Below are 22,660 nucleotides of genomic sequence, written 5' to 3'. Positions count from 1 at the left end.
AAACAAAAATAATAACAACAACAAAAATGTGGGGGAAAAATCCCTGTACAACTCCACAGTAGGAACGAGGTTTGCTTTTTTTTAAAAAAAAAAAAGGAAAAAGAGAATTTTCATTCTACTTCTTCTTTAATTAGGTCTTATTTTGTCCATATGAACAAAAAAAAAAACAAAAAAAAAAAAAACTACTATTTAAAGTGTTCCTAGATATTGACTAAAAATAAACAAGCTCTGCATCTGGCTTAGAAAATACCAAAGGAAAATTTTCTGTTTAGGCTAGAAACATGACTTCAAGTCTCCATATTCCACACAGAGGATATCAAAGCCCTCTTTTTCCTACTTCTGCAGGTCTAATAGTGATAGTGAGTGATTTAGGGGAAGACAGGGAATATCTACAAGTCTACATGAGAAGTTCTGAGCTTATTTTCATCCGAACAAACTGACTTTGGACTGTTACATATATTTTATATTAAAAACTGGGGGCTTTTTCTCAATTTTACTGCATGAGGTAAAATGTAGAAAATATACTCTGACCTTTATAAATTCTTCAATTGCTGCTAAGGCCATTTTTTACTATGTGGGTATCAAAAGGTCCTTAGTGCAAAACAGACTTAAGCTCATTGATTTTAAATAGTCCCATCTAAATAAAACCAAAATTTGGCTCTGAACACCTCTAGCAGAAAACTCTGCTACTGTAATGAATATCTTAAATGTAATCTTTTTATTTTAATTAACATTCAAAAGAGAAGAGGAAGTTGGAAATCCAGATAAATCTGTTATGAGTCAATTAAGAATCCGGGATTAGCATATGCAATCAAGATGGGTGCAGCAAGATTTCATGGAAGAGTTCATGAGGAAGCAACCAGGATGTATCATTTGCATGGGCGGCCTCCTTGGTTTGTGTTCTGCTCAACCTCAGTATTGTTGACTTGACTCACTGCATGAATATTGCCAAGCAGTAGCAAACCACGACTTCATTTTCCTGCTTGCACAGATGCAACTTACCTTGTCATGCAGTTTTAAAAGGGACAAATATGAACTGTGACCAACTGTAGTGGTGCTTTTCTTCTTTCTGTAGATGTTCTTTCTAATAAAATCTCTTCCTAAACCTCAGTTGTTTGAATATCATCAGCAGAAATTGTGTCTACTGTCCTACCCTTTCCTTGATCTGATAAATGATATTGAATATTCGCCTGGGACTAAAGTAGGATACTTCACACATAGGCCACCTGAGCAATGGAAGCCTTTAACAGGGTGTGATTGATTAGCAGACAATATAAAAGGAATTTATGAACTCACACAAGTTACTATCAGTCAAGCATTTATAGTCTAAAGCCAATGTCCAATCTACAAGAGAATGCAGCACTTTTTTTCTTTTGTTTGAGTTTTTTTGTTATTGTTTTGTTTTGTTTTTTTAGTAAAGCAAAAAATACATGAAATTTATGGTGCAGAGCTTGCAACCTTTTATATTTAAACCTTTCAACTGATTATTCTAGAATTTGGTCATCATGGAGCATCTATGTATGTATGTATGTATGTGTCTATCTATCTATCTATCTATCTATCTATCTATCTATCTATCTATCTATCTATCTATCTATGATTTATATTTTCTACAAATAAACTGAAAGCATGAGTATCCTGGGACAAAAAGCAAATTTTTCCTAGCTTCACCTTTCACAGAAAAAAGATTTCAAGCCTTTTAAAATGTGACACTCAACAGTAATAAAAATAATTAAGTTTATATGTGTGATCTCAATTGTTTTGAAAAAAGCTGTCCATAACACTGCAGAACAATACAAATTTAGCGCAGCTGCTGAAAGACAGTCACTACTGAACTCATTTGCAACATATGGTGTGATTTTTGCTTAGATCTACAGATTGAGGGAGTTTGATGAAAACTAAACAATCGTTCATAAATCTCAAGCCTCGGTTACCATGGTTCACAGGAAGCCATACACCTAATGCCAGTTAAGAAAACTATTTGTTTTGCAATGACACAAGATCATAGAATGTGAAATAAGAAAAACTGAATTTCAGCCACCTGAAGCAGTGTTAGAAGATCATGCCTCCTTTCACTGATTTCACATTCAGTGGTTATGATAGGCTCTGCACAACACAATACATCGACCAAGATGTATGTTGATACTGGTATAACACAAGATTTTACCCCTTCAGATTGAACAAAAAAAATCACACTACATCACAAATGTGGTTTCCAAATTTGAAGTTAAAAAAAAAAAATACAGTACTGAGGGGTATGTGGGTTTTTTAAACATGTTGCACAATGAAAGATGGCAAGGCCCTGACAGTGCAGTGAAGACTGACCACTGTAATCATGGCAAACATAAGCCTTTATTCTAGGACAGAAACTTAAAAGTATTAAAAGAAACACATCTATGGTATCTTCTTTTGTCTTACTGAATCATCACAGTCAATCTATAAAGGAAAAAAAAAGAGTAAGGAACCCTGCAATTCAGAAATGCTCTACATGGACTACATTTTTAGAGGGAGTAAATACATTAGAATATATCAATGTATATGAACAAATTAGGGTAAAAAGGTGTGTTCCAGAGGCTTCTGAATGTGTGCACACTATTAAAATCTGTCTGAGATCTGTTTGGCAAAAGCAACAATTATATTTCTTATTAAAGAATATGCAATTACAGCCCTCTTAGCACTTCCTGCTTCCTTCAACAATGAAGACCTGTCTGCACTGCAGATTATAAAGTCCTCCACTGTTTCACTGGGTCACCAGACTAAACAGGCCAATCCACTTTCATGGCAATTTATTCCATATTTTCTCTTTTGGGCCAGCCAACTTCTTTTATAATAAAACTGGGCCTAGCTAAAGATTTACAGGACTGTCACCACAGGAGAGTTAGCCCCTGTAAAGTGTCATAGAATGCTATTTAAATTTAAACACCAAAAACTTTTGTCAAGTCCCTAGAGTATCTGATCTCATATCTATTATCTTTGAATTCTTCATCAGACATTGAAAAATACGATCCTCAGACTTCTCACGCTTCCACAAAAGTTACCACGGCCATAGAGCTGGTGCAAATGCTCTATATATTAAACTACTATTTTAGTTCATGGTATTTGTCTGTCATCAGAAAAACCAGAAAGTCTACAGTTCAAATTTCTCAGGATCATAAATGGTTTGATTAAACTGCAGATGTTAATTAAGACCCAAATCTGTATCTTCATGCATAGCCAGAATAACCAGCTTGTTAGCTAGGGAAAGCCCAAGATATTTAGAATATTCCATATTGTAGGATGTAGATCACAAGTGGAAGGGTTCCAGGACAGCTTTGTAACCTACTCTTCAGTTGTATCAAGCAGGTTTGGGGAAGAAAACACAGATGGGGCAGACTGTCTGAACTGTGCCCATACATCCTATATGTGGCAAAAGCAGTCAGCTATGCCATGGCAGAGGAAATCCATGCCATGGACTGCTGTCAAGTAGTTGCCTTTTTTTTGGAGGAATATATTGTCCCTTGATTTTGGAAGTTTTCAAATAGGCAAAATAAAAGTATTTTAAAAGAAGAAATAGGCATCTTTAACTATTATCACACTTTTCCTAGAGAAGGCCAAAATTTTAGTGGATGTTTCCATTTTAATTTAGATAAATTCCATAAAAAGATAATTTTAACCTTGTATCCCACAGGACTCAAAACAAATATAAGTGTCTAGCCATGTTAGCCATTAGAGTTTCTAATGGGAAACACTTACAGAGAGAATTTTCATTATAAGTAATATGCAATCCAACAGTTTCCTGTGCTGTCCTTTGTGATGCAAAATAAAAATGGACCAGAAACTGTACCGAGAGAGCAGTTCCCAGCAGATACCAAGTACTGCTGTTATTATGACATAAGCTGTTATTAATAATTAGATACTGATTTATATAATTTATGGCCTAATCCTATAAAGCATCCTGGTGCTCCAACACTGAATTTTTGTCCCATGGCTCCCTATCAGGTATCCAAAACCATGTTTTGAAAGCATGACTTTGCTGCAGCATACCAGGAGAGACACCTGGGTGGGCTGGAAATCTTGACCTCAACACAAGACAACTGGAGTTAACCAGGGGAAAAATGAGGTTTGTCCCAAGTCTACAATCCTGCCTCCTTCTCTGAAGCAAAGGCTCTACCTGAGGGTTACCTCTAAAGACAGGGCTCTACCCAGGGCTGTCTGAGAGATGCCTCCATCCACTCAGTATCTACACCCTCGTTCTTTTTATGAAAATAGGTCCCTGTGATCTTTCCTTCAAAACTTATGTTTTATTAAAACATAGCTGGAGGAGAAGCTGGCTTCCCATCTCCCTCTATATAACAACTCTGTGATTAGAGCACTAATGCAATCATGGGATTCATCTCTGCTGCCCTGAAAGGCCCCAATTTACAACTCCTCTCACCCCAGGGAGGACTCTGACCACCAGGCTGATGGTTATTTTAAAAGAGGCAGTCTCGACCCTTCTGCTGAAACAGTGCCCTTGAGCATAAACGAATTCAAGATTCCTTAGATCATAATCTTATGTTTAGTTTATTCCCAGGGCTGGGGCACACACTAAGTTTTCTCGGGATTATTTTTGTCCTCACTATGTTAAATTGTTGTGAAATACATACAACATCCCCCTAAAAAAATTTTAAAAACTAAAACAAAAATCAGAGTAAAAATAAAAATAGTCCTGGGATTAAGCCCCATTATTACCACAGTGACCCTGCTGCATTTTGTCAAGAATGCAGTCATGTCAGGGAGGCTGGGCACACTCCACGAGTAACCAGGAGGCCAGGCTGACCAAGACACTCGAGCAGAAGAATATTGCAGGTCTAGAGGACTTGGGTGGGCATGAACAGTCCTGAATGGCCACTTAGGAGTCCCAGGTGGAAAAGGAACTAACTCTAAGGCAAACCCAGTGTTTTGAGGTTTAGGCAACTTCTTAGAAGAGGTTTTGTGAATCACAGCTGTTTGTTCATATGTTTGAATTCCACCCGATTCCCACATTTCAACCCATCCAGATCCTTTTATTGACTGAAAGACAAGTATTGACAGAGACATCTTTGTGGTCAACAAAATATCTTTTTATTTAGGAAAAAGCAGCAGCAGTTACTGAAAATTATTAACATTAAAAGCATTGAGGGGCTACCTTTACAGCATAATGCCTGTCATAGCTCATCTGACAGACTGATTATTCAAAGTCTGGTGCACCTATGGTTGGGAATCATATTGCAAGGCTTAGAGCTTGACACTAAAACTGCCCTGTCTGTCCACAGGAAGAATTATGCTAAATCCTGTTTTCCTGAAGTGAAAATATAATTTTGCAGAAGTAAAATGTTTATTTTGACATTGTGACTGATGTCTTCTACTCTGTGACAAGAAACATTAATAAAAGGCCTCACTAACTCCAGACCAAAAGCATGTTTCTTTGAAATTTCCTTATTCTGGGCACATTCTGTTTAGGCCCTTACAAAATCGCTACATTTCTAGAAACTAAGTGTACTTTTGTCTCTAAACAGCATAGTAGTGAGGCATTTATATTATCAGCTATAGCAGGAAAAGCTTTTTCACTAGATTTAACAAGAATACAAGAAAAAAAGCTAAAGATCTCCTGTTTCTTCTGGGGTTGTAAACCTATTTACTAAGATCTAGTGGCACACCTTGTAACTCCTAGTTAGGTATTCAAAATTGCAACACGACTACAAGTTAAATATAATTTGTGAAATATATGCCATATTTGATAAAAAATGCATGTAGTCAGAATCATATGATGATTTAATTTGCATAGATGTAAAACCGGAATTTATTATACACAACCTATATTCATAAAAGTAGACAGTCACCTGGTTTCTCTTCACTGGTATAATCTGGCAGTCTCTCAATAGAGGCAACAGAATTTTTAAAAGCAGCCAAGACAAACCAGACACCAAGTGGAAGGAGAAAAGAACAGACAATGTGCAGGATAAGTGGTTACACACATGTTAATATTATCTCCTTCAATCCTTTAAAAAATGGTACTTTTAGACTGGTGGAAGAGGGAGACAGCAGCCGGGCAAAACAGAAGTGAGTCTGGCATCACTGATGCACCTGCAAAAAGTTGATCTTCTTTTCCAAGAAGCAAAGTTTTACGAGGAAATCCACAGGATGCACTTTACTTTTTCAGGCAATCCAAAGATCTCCTGTAACAGAGATGTGGAGGAAAAAGCAGTTGGAGCAGTACCATGTTGGAGAGAGGCCGAATGGACTGAGGTACAGTGTAGCATAAGGGCCTGGAAACATGGGCCTTCACTGTATGATTGGAGAGAACCTAAGCCAGTCTGGAGATAGACTGATGAATATGCTATTATTGACATGATGCCCACTTCAGTAAAGAAATTTTCAGAACAAACACTCAAGTAGCAAGGCGATATAGGCCTGAGCTCAAGAGATTGGTGTCTAACCAACACAGAGTAGAATAACCAACAGACTGCAGAAATGCACTGAAAACATATTCAGAAAAAGACATCTGACTATCTTCCACTGAGCCACTTGCAAGATGAAACATGAGAAAAGGTTGTGGTACAGCTGGTAATGGCCACTTGCATTTAAGATATGCACAGAAGGCTACTTCAGCATGGTTCTATCTGTTGATTACTATTTTCATCTACAACAGATAACATTTATAACTGGTTGGAACACAGTTCAAACCAAGTCTTAACATTTCATCAAGCTGCTGAGACATCCATGTGTACTCCATGCCAATATGCAGGTTTCTTTGCAAGGTTTCACAAATAATAGCATATAAATAGTTTTCAAAACGTAGGCTGGAATTTTTGTATGTTAAGAAGGAAAAAATACCCGAATGTTATTTTCAGTTTCTGATGTGCTCAGCTTAAGCAAACCATGATGAAAGCGAGCAATTATAAAGAATGATAGGTGGCATGTGGTGGTTTTCACTGATATAGCATTATCCACACACTACATGCTGGAAATAAACCATACTCGATAATGTACATATAACTTGAGAACGACAAAAGTATCTGAGCACTACTGAGAGTTCTGTTGCTCATCTGCAATTTCAGGCAGAAGATGGCCTTCTCTGTCAACCATGGGTCAACATAACTCTCAAGTAGGCACATGTTCCTTAAGCATTTCTTCTTGATAATGAACATTTTCATTTCAAGCCCCAGGTAATATCAGATACAGAAAAAAGTCCACATATGTATGTATTTGGTTCCTGGATCCATGTGGATGCTTTTAACCCCACTCTACTCCTTGCTGAACTTCACTTTCCACCCCTCTGTACTCATGTCTAAACATAAAGGTATTTACATGTCTGAAAGGAACTGGAAAGCAACTGTGATATTTCCCAGTGGATTCTAAAGCTCTTCTCACAGAACAGCAACACATCATTATGTCACAGTAGCACTTCAATAAGGGGCAGCTCAGGAAAGGCCTCTGACATGGTTATGATTAGCAGATTCATCACTTTCACTACCTCACTTGTAAAAGAAAGACTGGAACAGAAATATTTTCAGTTATTATTATATTTCCCTGGAATCAGTTATGTCTGTAGGCCTTATAGAATGTGCCATCAATAAGATGGTCTTTGGATAAATGTACTTCTATGCACTGCTGGAAGTACCTAAAACTGATGGGTCTTTGAAATCGTGTGTGTATCTGTTGTTCCTTGGCAGGTTCTAAATCCACAAATTCATGAGTGGCTTATTGTGATTCATATGCCACTTTCATTTTTGGCAGGTAATGCTAATGGTATTGGAGAATGACTATTTGAATGAGATCTGCACCCACTTCCCTCAAATCAGGACTCTAAAAATGCTCAGAAAGGAGCTGTCAGCATAAATAAAAAAAATAATTAAAAAAGAATGTGAACGCTTATTCTGTATAGGGTTTCAACTCCACAATTCCAGGCATCAGGGATGAGCAGGATGAACAGGACTTTCTACAGTTCCTGTAGAAGGCTGGGCAAGCAAACATCTAGGGGGGGAAATTGAGGAAGAGGAAATATCTACGTGTCAGTAATAGGAAAGTTACATTGTATACCTGGTTTTTAGGCATGCCATCTGTGCTCAGTCATACCAAATAGCTTTGACGACATGGCACAGCTAAAGGACAGGCAATATATGTCCTGGTCCAGTGACATGAATGACACAACTTGGTAAAACTCACTGCTTAATGATATAAATCATAACTCTCAAACACAGTATATGGTTGTCTCATATGTTTTTCAGTAATTAGACTCATACTAGGTATTTGGATACTGAAAGCACTGAAGGAGCATTATGGTGAAAACCAGTGCACACTAGGTAAGCAAGAGAGCCTTATCTATACTAATCCTGGACTTCCCATCATAGTTTGTTGGCTTGTAACAATACCATAACATTCAGCTAATATTGTTTACAGTAGCCTAACAACAAGCAATTCTATTCCCATTACTACTCACAGTCTGGTATTAAATATTTGTTTCCAAAGTAAACTGCTTGATATAGTTGAGAAGTATTACCACAGTTTGTTGTTTTTTGTTGTTTTTTTTTTTTAACCTGAATAAACCTTATCTTTTAAAAACAAAATGTGAGCCTAAAAAGGGAGTATATTTTGACTAATATACCAAGTTGATAGAAAATAAGGTTTATGTTACATTTCAACTTTAAGGAAGGATTTTCCATAGTGCATTTGAGGATCTTTAAGAGGGAGCTTGATCTAAACTCAGTTCCAGTTCTGGATCTGGTCTCAAATCCATGTGTAGCCTCAGGCAAATGTGTTAATTTTCCTGTTTCAGTTTCCCTGCCTTTAAAGTGGGGATAACGTGACTAACCCAAATAGCTTAGCTGCAATTTGTAGCAATGAGTAACTTGATTATTAGATTTCTGAGACATGAAACATGATTATTATTAGGGCTTACTGACCAGCCAGTCAGAAATGTGATACGAATAAAGGAGATGGGTCTTTGACAATAGAAGGATGTAGGTTAGTCAGTCAGTCAGTCAGTCAGAGTAGCTCTGCAAGGAGGCAACTCTAGGGAGTGGAGAGTTGGACCTATAAAAGAGAGAATGTTCCCTTTGTACTGATCTCCTATTTATTACCCCATGGTATCAAAAGACCATAAAAAGCTAAGTCCTCTCTGAGAAATGAATAGGTCCAAAGCACTACAACAAATCAGCTGCAGGCAAATAAATTTTTATCTGTGTAAGTGAGCTCAATGTTATTTTCTAGTGGAAATGTCAGAATTGATTAAAGACCTAGCATTTCTATTTAAAATGAGAGAGTAGGGGATGATGCGTTTTAAACTGAGAAAAAGTCAGAGGACTGATAACATGGAGATAAAGGAGTGAATTAATTTCTGGTGTTGTTGAAGTAATTTGGTATTCAACATATTGAGTCCAAATTTGCACCACTGTACCTAGTATAAATAGTAGTGCCTTTTAATAACTGTGACAAAAATACTCTCCCCACTGGCAAGGTCAATATTATTAATTGCTATTCCTATTATTAACCTTTGGGCTTGTGTATCCTCCATGGATTAATGATTATTCAATAACTGAGCTACAAGGTTAACTTACTAATAGCAATTAATAGAAGGACATACTGCTGGCTAACTAGGAAAAGCAATGACAAATCAACTTCTTGGCCTTGGTCTTGTTTCATGCAAAGGTGCCTACAGGAATTGTACCTGTCAGCTCCCAAAGCTGAAAGAGAAAATCTGCCTCAAAGTCGAGACAAATAAAAAACGGAGATCGGGCTGACATCCGGGATCCCTTCTTATTCCCCTCTAGGGAATAAGAAACAGCCTCAGCTTTCAGGGAAACCTGCGTTCACTGCCAGGGTCATTCTCCAGGAACTCCACTTCCAAATCCTGCATCAGCGAAGAGGGGAAAGAAGGTCTTAAAAACAGAAAAAAGAGAGAAAAGTACTTCCCCTAGGAGAAGTTTCATGAATAAAGGCAATTCTCAAACAGCGTTACGGAGGAGCACGTGGTGCCAGGTGAAACACCGGGCAGGAGGACCACAGCGATCCGGGCCCGACGGGGCAGCGGAGCTGCCGGCAGCCAGAGGCCTCCGGGGGATGCTGTCCGCGCCCGGGCATCCCCAGCCCGCGGAGACCCAGCGCGGTAGCGGAGCTGCTCTCCCTCGGCCACCCCAAATCGCGGGTGGCCGCGGAGCGCTGCCTGCCCGAAAGGGGCTGCCGCCGGCGCTCTGGGAGCAGCGGCGCGGGGCGGCCAGAGGGCGCGGGGACAGCTGTGGAAATAAAGGAGCGGGGGAAGGATGGAGAGAAGGGGGAAGAGGGGGGCGGGGGCGCGGTGCCGGGGAAGGCAATGCGGGGACGGTGGAGGGTTTCGACCCGAGTTCTGGGGGGAAGGGGGGCACGGCAGGCATGGACACACACACACCACCATGCCCCGGCACTTCCACCAAGTCAGCCCCACCGCCCCGCGGGGCCGGGAGCCGCCGGAGGGAAGGAGCCGCCGCGCACACACACACACACACACACAGGCACACAGACACACGCCACCGCTGCTCTCCAGCCGCCGCTCGCTTCTCCCCCCCTCCCACCGCCGCCGCGCAGGCAGGAGGCGGCGGGCGCGGAGCAGAGCGGGCGGCGCAGGGCTCGGAGACCCCGGCCCCGGTCGGACCGGCCTCAGCGGCCGCGCTGCCCCGACGGCACCGCCGCCCCCTCCCCGGGGGCAGCGCGCACCTCCCCGCCTGGAGGGGCCGTGCGAGGAGGCAGCGGGCGGGGGGAGCGCGGGCACACACACACACACACACATACACTCACAAATACACACACACACGCAGGCACACCCGCACAGACACACGCAGGCAGAGGCAGGGCTGCCCCACGCCGGTACCTTGCTGCCCTGGTGTTTTCCGTCCGGGCTCCTCCTTGCTGAGGCAGCTCGGGAGCGGAGCCGAGCGGGCGGGTGCGTGTGCGTGTGTGTGTGTGCGTGCGTGCATGCGTGTGCCTCTGTGTGTGTCTGTGTGTGTGTGTGCGAGAGCGAGCGAGAGAGAGAGACTCTCCCCCCTCCCCCTCCTCCTCCTCGCTCTCCTTCCTTTAAACGCCCACTCCTGATGGGTGAAAAGACAACTTGAACTTCAGTGCAATTAACTTCGCCGGCGCCTCGGAAGCCGGAGGTGTCGCCGGCCTCGCCCGCCGCGCTCCCATGAGTGAGTCGGTCCCGCTCCTTCGGCGTCTCTCCTCGGGGACGTGGGGGACGGGGGGGGACAGAGCCGTGCCGGGGGCACCCGCCGCGGCGATTTACCCGGCCGTGCCGGCCCGGGAGGGCGGGCGGGAGGGAGGCGCGGGGCGGGTGGCTGCGCTCGGCGCTGCCGCTGCCGGAGCCTCCCGGCCGGCACGGGCTCACACCTGCCGCCGCGCCGCTGCCGGTCGCCGGCCCCGCTCCGCTCCGCTCCGCTCCCTCGCCCGCCGCCGGCACGGGGGGAGCGGGGGGAGGTGGGGGTGGGGGCAGAGGGAAAAAACCCCAAAGTTTGGCAAAGTTCTTACCCGGCGCCGCGCGCCTCCCGGCAGCGGCGGGCGCGGGGCGGCGGCGCCCCCGACGGCGCGGGGCGAAGCGGCGGGGCCGGGGGTCGCGGGCAGGGGGATGGCGGGCGCGGGGCTTGCGCGGGCGGCCGAGCGGCGGCGGCTGCCCCAGCCGGGGGCGCGCCCGTGGCGGTGGGTGGCACGGCCCCCCCGCCCGCCCGCGGCGCGACCCGGCGCTGCCGCTGTCGCGGGGAGCAGTGCCGGGGGCTCGTCTCTGTGCTCCAGGATTTACTTTTGCTTTTTCCGCTCCGTCTCCGAACCCGCCACCCGAGGTTTTGCTAAACCCTCGCCCCTTTGTCGCCGCGTCCGCCGGCTGCCGGGGGGAGCGCTCCTGACAGGCACCTGCCCGACCCGGAGTTTCCCTCTGCCAGTCTCCAGCTTTTTCTGACTGCGGAAGAAACTTCGCTACACTCTAAGTTTTCTGAAACACTTTGCACCAGCTCCTAAGCTGAAATAAGTTTAAACTGAGGAAAGCTCTTCGCTGGTTTTAGTCCGTGCAAATGAGTGCAGCACTTCTGCGAAAATAATTCACAAATTCAGATGCAGAGACTCCAGGGCGTGTGATCTGGAGGTGCCCTTTCATTCTGGTCCGTGCTACTTGGGTGGGAGTTAGCATCGGCCCCTTATTTCTACTTTATATTATTTTGGTACAGTGCATTCATATATTTGTCTGCTGTAGTCTGCTGGCAAACATTAGCATTCAAGCTTACATTTTTGACAAATGTGCAGACAGGAATAGCATGAATAGGCATCTTAAATATTAACAACCTAAGCATCTGTTGTGAAACAAATTTAATATATTTACTCTGTTTTTCTCACATTGTTAGGAAAGGTTACAATAAGTGTAAAATTTCAGCTGTAGTTAGCACAAGGAATGCTTGGATATTTCACTATCTGTTCAAGCATTTAACACAATCACCAGATAGAAATGTGTCAAATCAGGCGCACTATTCAAAAACAACTTGAAACTGTAAGCGTAGAGCATATAGACATGAATATAGCATGTTCTCTGCATTTTCTATCTTCTAATTACTCTTCAGCACGATTTGTAGAATTTGAGAATGCTCTTTCCAGTCCTGTACTCCTATATGCTCTTAAATATGGTTATACCTACACACACTCATTTTCTAATTCACTTTCTATTTGAGATTGTTATTGGTATTACCTTGCTTTTCGAGTTGAAGCAATAGTTTTGTGAGGAAATGTGAAATAACATAGAGTAGGTAAAAAAATGAGCAGGCAGAAAATGCAATGTGTTCACATATAAGCATGCGTCGGAACAGATAGTGCACAAACAAGGCAATAGAAGAGAAATTAAAATCCTTGGCTAGTATGCTATGTATACCCACTCTTCAGAACAGCTAGTGGAAAAGAAACAACTGACTCCAAGGAATTCCTCTGTCCCTGCAATAAAACTGTTCAGAGTAGAAAAGAGCACAGAAGAGCAAAGCCTCCAAAAAGGCTGTAGAGTTATTTCAGGAATCAGTGCATTCCTTCCCTTTTTCCCACAAGTTCAAATATGTAATAAATAAGTCCTTTGTATGCAAAATAGTTTACTGGAACAAAAAACATTTAAATGAAATGCTTTTTGTGCATGAATTTTGAAAAACTGGCCATTTCCTTTTTATATTCTTTGTTCTTGATACTTTAAATAGCAAAGTAACTCTCGCAGTTTCCCCTCTCATGCTATTTTAGCGACTCGTGTGAATCCTAACCTGCTGCCGAGCTCCCGAGAAAGCAGTGTGAAGCAGAGTCGATCTGTAAGTCACTGATGGGACACGGTGCTTTGGCAGTGTCAGAGCAGAGAGAGGCTGCCACGCCAGCCCCAGCTCGCACAGGAGCAGGGCACCCTTTGGTCTGCAGCGCAGGCCCAGCGGGTCAGCGCACCTGCCCTCTGTGGCCGTGCTTCCCAAGGCAGCGCCAGCCCTGCTGCAGCCCTGCCAGCATCCCACAGGCACCAACCACCACGCTCAGCCCGGCTGGGGACGTGGGCACATCCACCCCAGCAGCACTAAAACCTCTTCAGAGAGGTTTCTCTACAGAAAATGCTTCTCCCACGTTACAGGTTTGGGATAGAGAGGGCTTTACATGGGTGCAACTGCCATTTAGATGATAATCAGTTGAAGTCTGGTGTTCTACTTAAAAAAAGACCAACAAAAAACCCCACCAAACCTTTTAAATGTATCAACTACTTGATTTTTCAAAGTACTGTTACCTTTTTAATGTCACCTAATTTTTTTTAGTCTAAGTATTGTCAGAGGAATTTGAAGTAATTCCTTAGGTTTCCAGCTGTATTTGAAAAAAATTAAGAAGATTACTTTATTAATAAAATAGCTCATAATATATAGAAAAATACATTAAAGTAGATTTCTGAATTGAAACTGGAGGAAATATGACTTCTGAAAGGTTTTAGTCATATTTCTAGGAACTATGGTATTTTAACATAGACTCTAGTGAAGCATTTTATTGCCTTCTTGTATATAACTGCCATTGCTCTCTCTAGATATATTTCATATATATCCAGTGAAGCCACAAACTTTCCTTCTACAACAGTTTAAACACATCTGGAACATTTTACTTTCTTATAATTTATGTTAATAGATGTAGAGTGTATATACAATCTTCTCAGACATCATTGCTTTTTCCAAAGGGGAATTTTTTTACTTTCAGTCAGGGAATATATTTATAAGAACAAAATAACTCAAAGTATAGGCAATTCTATATATCATTTTATTTTCTGTTATATTAGGTTGATTATATAAAGCTTTCATTTAGAGCGATGGGATGATGAAATTACAGAGGAGTGATTGGCTTTTGTTTTTTCAAATGGTTCAAGTTGAGGGCTGCAAAAATGAATGTTTTTTGTAAAGTTCTTTGAGTGCATAATATTTTTCATAGAATTCTGACAAATTAATTTAATAGAAAAGCCACAAGTCTCTTAGCCAGGTAAAATGGAAGTTCTGTTTTTGCCGTTATAGGCATCAGGCTTCAGTAACCTGCTGCTCTTGTGGAATGAACACTTTCTACTTAAAGCTATCATGCACCTACTGTTTATTTACGCTGCATTAAACTGACAGCACGGCAATCAGAGGAAAAAATATGACTTACTTTCCTGAAGTAAACACCAGTTTATAGGTTAGTGCCTGTATTTATATTCCTGTCGCCACTAAATAATGGCTGTCTCCATTTTAATATCTACCTGTGGTGTTACCCAGGGCAGCTGGCTCTTCCTTGTTTAAAACAAGCAAAAAAAGGAAGGTGGGGGTGAGGAAGAGAAGAAAGTTTTGTTATCATTCCACTCTAAGAGGAACTTAATAGAAAAGTGATTCAGTATTCCTTTCTGTGGCAAGCCGAAGCCAGTTTTAAAGACATAGTATTCAGTTTTACTTGGTGTAATCGAATTGCATCTCAAACAGGGAAAACAGAATTCCTTAACAGTATTTGTCTATCCAAGACACTGTAATTGTATATTCAGGCAATGGCAGATTAAGGGCAGAAGCATTTTATTAATAACTGAAAGCACATATGTGTGTGTGATGAAAAATGTTCTGCAAATCTGTCACTATGCAATCAAGTGCATTTTTTAAACTTTAGTTGTCACAAAGTTGCTACTGATTCTAAAAAAAAAAAGAAAAAGAAAAAAAAAAGAAAAAAAGAAAGAAGTAAAACAGTTTGACGGTTAAAGAGTAACTTACAGTTCTTACTGCCTGCTATACGGAGATTTGTAACTTTGTAAAGTCAGTCTCAGAAAGCCCTGTTGATGTTACTTTTAATCTTGGCGTGATGAGTCCAAGTAGCCGGCATTTGAACTGAAGATAACTGCAGTCAGAATAACTCACAGTTTGTAAAAAGCTTCTCTAAATTCTCGGTTGAAGGACTCCATTAATAACTTTTACCTGAGAGGTTAATTCCTCCCTCAGATTCTCAAAGTATTATACTTAACACTAAGTTGGCTTGTTGGTCAGTTCCCTTGGCTGTGGTATCATGAACTCTCAACAGCCCTGACCACAACTTGTAACTGTTACTTCCAAGAGGATACACTATGATGTTCCCTTCAAAAATGCTGGTGGTTTTGAATATTTGCCATCCTGTGGCATCAAAGTTTACCACAGTTATCACCAACACTTCATTACATAATGGGTATCCAGTCTATTGCTTTGCAAATGTCAGCTTTCTCATGGTTTCTGCACAGCATTGCTCTCAGTACCTTTGTCTTAGTAGAGATTAATTTTAAGGAGACTTGCCAGCACTGATCTTGTACATGTGTTCTGATCTGGTTCTTGTGCCCCGTACTAGTTGTAGCCTACTCCTAATCTGTTTTATCTGGTGCTGTGTACTAGGAATGGCATAGTAATAGTAGAGTACAGTAGTAGAGTGTAGTAACATACCTCAGGCACTGTCTGAATTCTAAATATTTCCTTTTAAACTTGCTGAGCCTGACTTTGCTCCCATGCACACTGGTGTGTCATTGCAGAGCTCGGTTTCCACCGTTCCTGTAGAGGATCAGTGTTAGGTGTTCAGATGGGCTGAGGGACACACTAACACTCGGTATTTGTGGCAAGGTCCACCTTTCAGCTATTTATTTAGAGCACCAATGCACAGCGATCTCTTTGGAGTTTGATTCCCCTGTGAAACACTGTGCATTTGCTGGGACTGGGAGTGTAAGACTTGTTTCCACCGGAGTGCAGGCTAGCTGCTGTCTCTGAGCTGCTGTACAGCACTGCTGGTGACACCTCTGCACAGCTGTATGCTGACAGAAGTCAGCTCTCGCTACCTCGTGCTTTGCTGCTGTGAGCTGCGGGTGAGAGAGGCAGAGGAGCCTGCTGGCTTGCACATGGGCCTCGGTCACCCCAGCTGCACCTGGGTGCAGAACATCAGGATGGGCCACGTCTGTCAGCTGCGCTGGCCTTACATAACTTCCAGGGACTATCTGCTCTATCTCTTTCCCGTGGCGCATTATGACATGATATGACCTGAGGAGATGAGGGAGGTGCTTTAAACCTCAAGTGCATCTTGTCTTCCCTGGATCCTGCTCTGACAGGATTTATTTGGCCAGCAGCAATCATTTGTGGGTCGTTGCACTTGCTGCTTGCTAGACGAAGTGGTGATACACTCAGACCACCTGTGCTTGGAGGACTGTCTCATCATCTTTTCTGGTGTCTTGACTCCTGGTTCTGGTTTTAGCTCTGAAAAAAAAAAGTGTAATTTTGGGTTAATAACTGTCCATGCCATTTTTGTCATCTTCGATGTTGTAATACTGATTTTGAAAATGCTCAGCACATAACTTCATGTGAAGGAAAAGGAAGCTGCAGCACACTATCCTTTTATAAATGCAGCCTTAATATGCTGCTGATTTATTTACCCAGCTATAAAATTAGTAGTAAATGTGTTTCATAGAACAGTGAAGGATTAAGTAATTCTTTATATTTGTAAATTAGTCCTAGAGTGGAAAACATTTTTAGCAGAAGTGCCAAGAATTGCTGCTCTGAACTCAAACCCACATGCAAAGGTATGAGAAAGGTATTTCCTTTTCAGTAACTGCACTTAGAATATGTGTCTGGTCATAATAGCCAGGTAATTAAAAACATTTTCAATGAAAAGGAGGAAAGTTCTAACATCATACACACCCTATATTCCTACTTCTTTTACATTAAATAAAAGACAGAAAAGAGAGGAGGGAAAAGACAGTGAGAGAGAGCATGCATGCACGCAGGGTCTCAGAAGGACCAAAGGCAAAAAATGAAGTTGGGAGGAATTCCAGATTGAGTTTTAAAATGCTTATAATCAAAGATTAAATTAATATTTTTGTGGAGAGCAGTATTAGAAAGATTTTAAATCATTAGTGCTTTTCATCATAGGTGGGCTTTCTTGATAAAGGTAAGAAGTCTCAAGAATAATTAAAGGCATCTTAAAACTTAAAAATGACAGTTTTAGCTTCTAAGGATTCATTGTAATGTAATAATACTGTATGCTTTTTAGTGTTACTTCTGCACTAGACATTTAATTACAGTCTTTGTGAGACATGTTATCTGTATAGTAACCAGCGCATAAAAAGAATGATATTTACTTTTACATACAAGCTCTTGCTTGCCAGCTTTCTTTTTAAGATTATAGATTAAGATCTCCAATTCAGAATGTTCATGACTTCAATGAAAACAGCTTAATTTGATACAATTTTGGGGAGGAATGGAGCATTTATTGTAATAGTACTGCTTCTCTAGTCACACTTTTGCAATAATACTTGAACTGCTGTTTAGCAGAGGGTTTTTTCGGCGCAAGGGCCCAAACTCAGTGTTCTTTGCTTGTTCAAAGGGTAGATTTTAGAATATCAAATGAAAAAGCATGTCTAATTTTTATATTGAGAAGTAGGATTAAAAAAACTTCTAAGCGTAGTATGGTAGGTTTTTCACGGGTACAGTTTATTGCTGAGAGGAAATTTGGAGCTTGCTTTTGCTACATTGTATATTGACTATTGTCTGAAACATACACTGGATAATATGAATTTATGGGGATCATAGCTTGGTCCACCCATTGCTGTGAAAAAGTGAGTACATTTGCAAAAAGGTGCATAAAATTAGGGGTTTTTTTGATAAGTTTCCAGATTTCCCTAAGTGTGGAAAGTGCTCCTTGACATAGTGAACTTCCCACAGTTCCCAGGTTCCGCACTGCTGTCATTGCAGGATGAGGCATGAGGGAAAAGAAACTGCATCCAGCTGTTTTAAAGCAGAGCTTTTCAGTCGATAATGTCTATCATACATCTTCTTTTAGGTCTTGTTTCTCATTTCTTACCTAGCAGTCCTGTGCAGGAACGGTATGATATAGGTTTTGAGCCCCTAGTTTCGGTATGCTTTGTAAGAAAATCTCACAGTAAAGTCAATCGGTCAAAATCAATCTCTGTCCCATTGACTGTATTTTATTGACTTTCTTTTTCTTTTTTTTTTTCACTTGACTCACTGAATACCATAATAATTTTTGCCATTCCTGATGACTTTCGTTATAATCTTTTCAAGACAATTTTATGGCATGTTTGCATTTGAAACTTGTGATTCCACTTTACTTGGGCTGCAAGCCCTACAAGTAACCGACTTCTGCATTGCCGCTTAAAATGACAATTAGGATACTCATAGGTGTAGTTATTGTTTTCTAAGCATTCCAGAAGAATTTTATGGATACCATGCAGGAGAATTGAACCAGTAGAATTTCTTTATGTGTTTGGCAGGATGACAGATATGCCGTAAGAAGCATTATACTGTCTGATAAATTGCATTACCAAGCACTATTTCTTATAGGTTCTGTCTCTTTAAAAATGCAGTCTCCTCTATTTGCCCTATTAATTGTTGATATGTTGCCATCCACGAGACAAAAATTAGAGCTGTAATTAAATAATCATGTGATGCTCCTTAGTGCCAGTGAGAGCAAACTCATTTTTCCAGGCCCTGATGGTCACTGATTATTGTATTACTACTGGCTTGCTTTATTTTTTTTTAATGGCTCTATATTGCTGGGTTACCTAACCACTGCCCTTCTTTTCAAAATTAAAGGAATTGAAGAACATTAAGTCACTTAATTGGCCAGTAGTCTGTGGGGATACAAAGTAGTCATACCTTCTCTGCTTTTTGGTCACTCAATTGGTTCTACTGGGAGAACTACATCAGTGGTGTGGTTGTGTGCCATTTAATTTACACTGGTGTTTTGGCTGGGATGGATGCATATAGGGAATGCCAGGAGAATTACAAAAGGAGCAGGGTATTAAAATTCAGAAATGATTAAAATTGAAATAAAAGGATGCTGCTGCTTTGCCAGTACTCTGGCAGTCATAATGACACATAGAGATTAGTTTCCACCTTCATCTTTTCCTTCTTTCTCATTTCCTCTTGTTTATTGTTGACACATTTTCCTTATGTCTCTGCTTCTCAGTGCTTTTTTTTCACTGTTACATATTCCTACTTTTTCTCTTTCCTTAAGCATGGAGAAGCTTACTTAACCTTATTATAACAATAACAGAATAGGTTATTAATATTTAATATGCACATGATTAAAATTTCTCTCTTAAACATAGGTCAGCTCTATTATTAACTGACATGTTATTTTTCATTAAAAATTTTTATTCTGCCCTTACGGTTTCTCAAACACCCTTTACTTTGGTGGTGATTTAACACATAATGTTTAGAAAACTGTGTTAGGCTAGTGAAAAAAAAGAACTTACCAGTCATGGATAATCAATTATGCATGAATTCAGATATAACAGATGGAAACTGGTGAGTTAAAGTTTCTCTTTAGCTTCGTGATTTTTTTGTTTTGTTTTTGTGACACCTGTCTCTTATGTATAGATAAACATCTAACATAGCATACTGCTTTTCATGCATCTTTGTGTTTTTTGCTTTTTGGGTTTTTTTTTTTTTTTGTTTTTTTTTTTTTTTTGGTTTTGTTGGTGTGGCATAAACTTATTTTCCCCTGTTTATAACTTACTATTTTTAATTTGTTTGTCTGTGAGCATTTCTATACTGCCTGCCTTTTCTAGGGCTGTAGTGTCCTGTGATGAAGCAAGCATTTAATCTTCTAATAAACTACACAATGTAATTTGACCTTAAAATTGTGTCAGCACGATATTTTAAATTATAGGAGTTCATTTTTGCCTTCAGCTGCTCATGGACTATAGTGTTATGACATTAAAGCAACAGGGTAGACTGCGGCTGGGCATATGTATTCATATATGCATATATGCACATTCTTGTGATTGTGATACTTATATAGGCGTTCCCTCCAAAGGCATTAATTAAATTTATTTCAATCATTTGACAATGAAGTAGATTGCTTTACTGATTTTTATTAAAAAGTTCAGTATGGACTGAGCACAGTACTTCTTTTGGTCATGGAAAAAATTTTACGGAACTGAATCAAGCAAAAATGACAATAACTCTTTTGATATGCCCATAGCAATGACCACTTGGTATTAAGTAAATGAAGATCTGAATATGTTTTCTTTTTCCTTTTATACAAAAGTATTTAAAAGAGTTTTAAGCATGAACTTAGATGTGAGATGTGTTTCTATGTAGTTCATTCGTGGCAGCATATTGAGCGATTCTTGTATTTGAAGGTGTTTGAAAAATATGGGGGTAAGTTGATTTGGATGTTCTTTTTCTACAACTGTAATAATTTGGAGCATTTCTTCACCTGGCCCCACCCACTTTGGAAGTGGCACATTTGAAGATGTGGTGCAGAGAGGTTTTCCATCTGTATATCCATAAAGGAAAAATTAATTGAGAGAATGTACTGCATCTTTCATGAGCAGAATATTCCAAAACTTCTCATTTTATCAAGATTTGTGAAGGAAAAATCTAATACAGGAAGGAGTTTGTAGTATAACCTGCCAGAAGCAAATTACAGAGAAGACATCTTTCCTCAGATTTTTTTGTATTTAACACAAGAACTAACTTTTTACACACCTGTTAATGGCATTTCCTTCATGTGTTTTCATGAGTATAAATTACTATCATAAATATTAACCAAATTTTGCCCTAAAAATACTGTATTCTAGTGAGTTTCCAGCTGCTGCTCTCCATCTCAGTTTGTTTCCATTGTAGCCACTTAGCAGGAAATCTTGAAACATAGTTGCTTTAAGAAAATATATACATCAAATACTTAAATATATGTTTGTTAATTTCTCTCTTTGTGTGCGTGTGTTTGGTTTTGGGGTTTTTTTGTGTTTTTGTTGTTTTTTTTCTAAATCAGAACAAGTATGTTTAACATTTTGAAGTTATTTGGTTTTGCTTTATGTTGTTTGCATTAAACTAAGCATACTCTGACACATGTATAAGTGACCTTTATCTTAGTGACACTACATATGCTAAACCTTTTTTAGTTAGCACCTGGAAATATTAACAGGTATCTTGTTCCTTAAAAGAGCAGTGAATATTAACAGCTAATTGCTCCTGAAAAGAACTAAAAAACTCATTCATTTCATCTTTGTTACTGTGGAATCATCGGAGTTTGAGATTGGAAGGAGCCCTAGAAGAAAATGCTAATTTGGCCAAAACCACCAACTTTCATTTTGTTTTACACGAAAACCACACATTTTGCATGTATTTCATGTACAGTGAATATTGACTCCTGACAAGTTTGGCCATAATTAGATGCACAGTTTTACTTACAAGGTTTTGAACCATAGAAAAAGTGCAGCAGAACATGTGCAGAGTTCTGAGTTAATGAAACTGGAAACAGGACATTTCATGTGGTTTTGTGTTTCATAATGAAAGTTTGACATAGTTCAATTCATCAATCAGTTCTAACCATTTCCTTCGACTTAAACTCGTCCATGTTTTCAGTTTGTGTCACTAGATTTTTAGTTGTATCACCAGGTCAGTGACAGAGATGATTCTTCTGTTGGTGAAGAATTCCTATGTAAGAACTCACCGTAGTTTGAACTCTACAGCACGAACATCTAGGTCTACATGATAATATTTGAATCATCCTCTGTAGGGCTAAGTGCAACAGTTCAGATGTTTTCTACCATAATGCACAGCTTTGCTTGGGCTGTGTGAAATTCATCCCTGCATAGAATTGTTGGATCAAATTTCTGTATTTGTAAAAGCATACTAACTGGGACAGAAGCACAGTGGTTGGAAGTGAGGGAAAATGAGTCACAAAATGGAAAAAAAAAAGCAGAACCAGTCAAAAAATTGCAAACAACATTGAAAAACACTTAGGAGATAACTTGCTGTAACTTTCCTTTTAACAAGTAAAAATAACAGGAACTGTGGCTTTCTGTGTCCAGGGATCATGATTTATATACTCTTAAATTAATAGAGCTTCTCTTCAGACACATCCCTAAAATAACCACTTATCAACTGACTCTTTTAGGTAACAATTATATGCCCATCTCATGCCTAGGAGTTATCTAGTGCTGTGATGATGAGGGAGCAGGAACCACTCTTTTTTCATCTCTCAGTGTCCTACATTAAGCATTTTCACATGAAAGGCCTAAAAATTATACCTCTGGGTACAAAGCTGTGAAATTAGTGACCTGCTGAAGATACATTTATGACATGGGAAACTTGACTGATCCTAAGATGCCAACTTTCTTCCTTTCTTCAAGCTGCCTAATTGCATAAAATATTATTATATAAAG

General features: G+C 40.3%; 1 protein-coding gene and 1 long non-coding RNA gene across 2 annotated transcripts in view; one reads left to right on the top strand and one right to left on the bottom strand.

Annotated features, from left to right (window-relative positions):
* Nucleotides 1–5,059: 5,059 nt before the first annotated feature.
* LOC134417248 (uncharacterized) lies at nucleotides 5,060–10,946 on the bottom strand. The gene is made up of 2 exons (XR_010027535.1): nucleotides 10,844–10,946; nucleotides 5,060–9,850 (listed from the first exon to the last, which is right to left on the bottom strand). It is a non-coding gene; the product is annotated as an uncharacterized LOC134417248 (long non-coding RNA).
* A 107-nt stretch (nucleotides 10,947–11,053) lies between these two features.
* The window catches only part of SATB1 (SATB homeobox 1), a 91,806-nt gene continuing 80,199 nt past the window's right edge, over nucleotides 11,054–22,660 (top strand). Inside the window, exon 1 of the mRNA XM_063154210.1 lies at nucleotides 11,054–11,159. The gene's annotated coding sequence lies outside the window, so the exon portion shown is untranslated. The remainder of the gene's footprint in view (nucleotides 11,160–22,660) is intronic.

This window comes from Melospiza melodia, chromosome 1, assembly GCF_035770615.1.
Source record: "Melospiza melodia melodia isolate bMelMel2 chromosome 1, bMelMel2.pri, whole genome shotgun sequence".
Taxonomy (NCBI): domain Eukaryota; kingdom Metazoa; phylum Chordata; class Aves; order Passeriformes; family Passerellidae; genus Melospiza; species Melospiza melodia.
The sequence above is the reverse complement of the archived record's forward strand: the minus strand, read 5'-3'. Positions and strand labels throughout refer to the sequence as shown.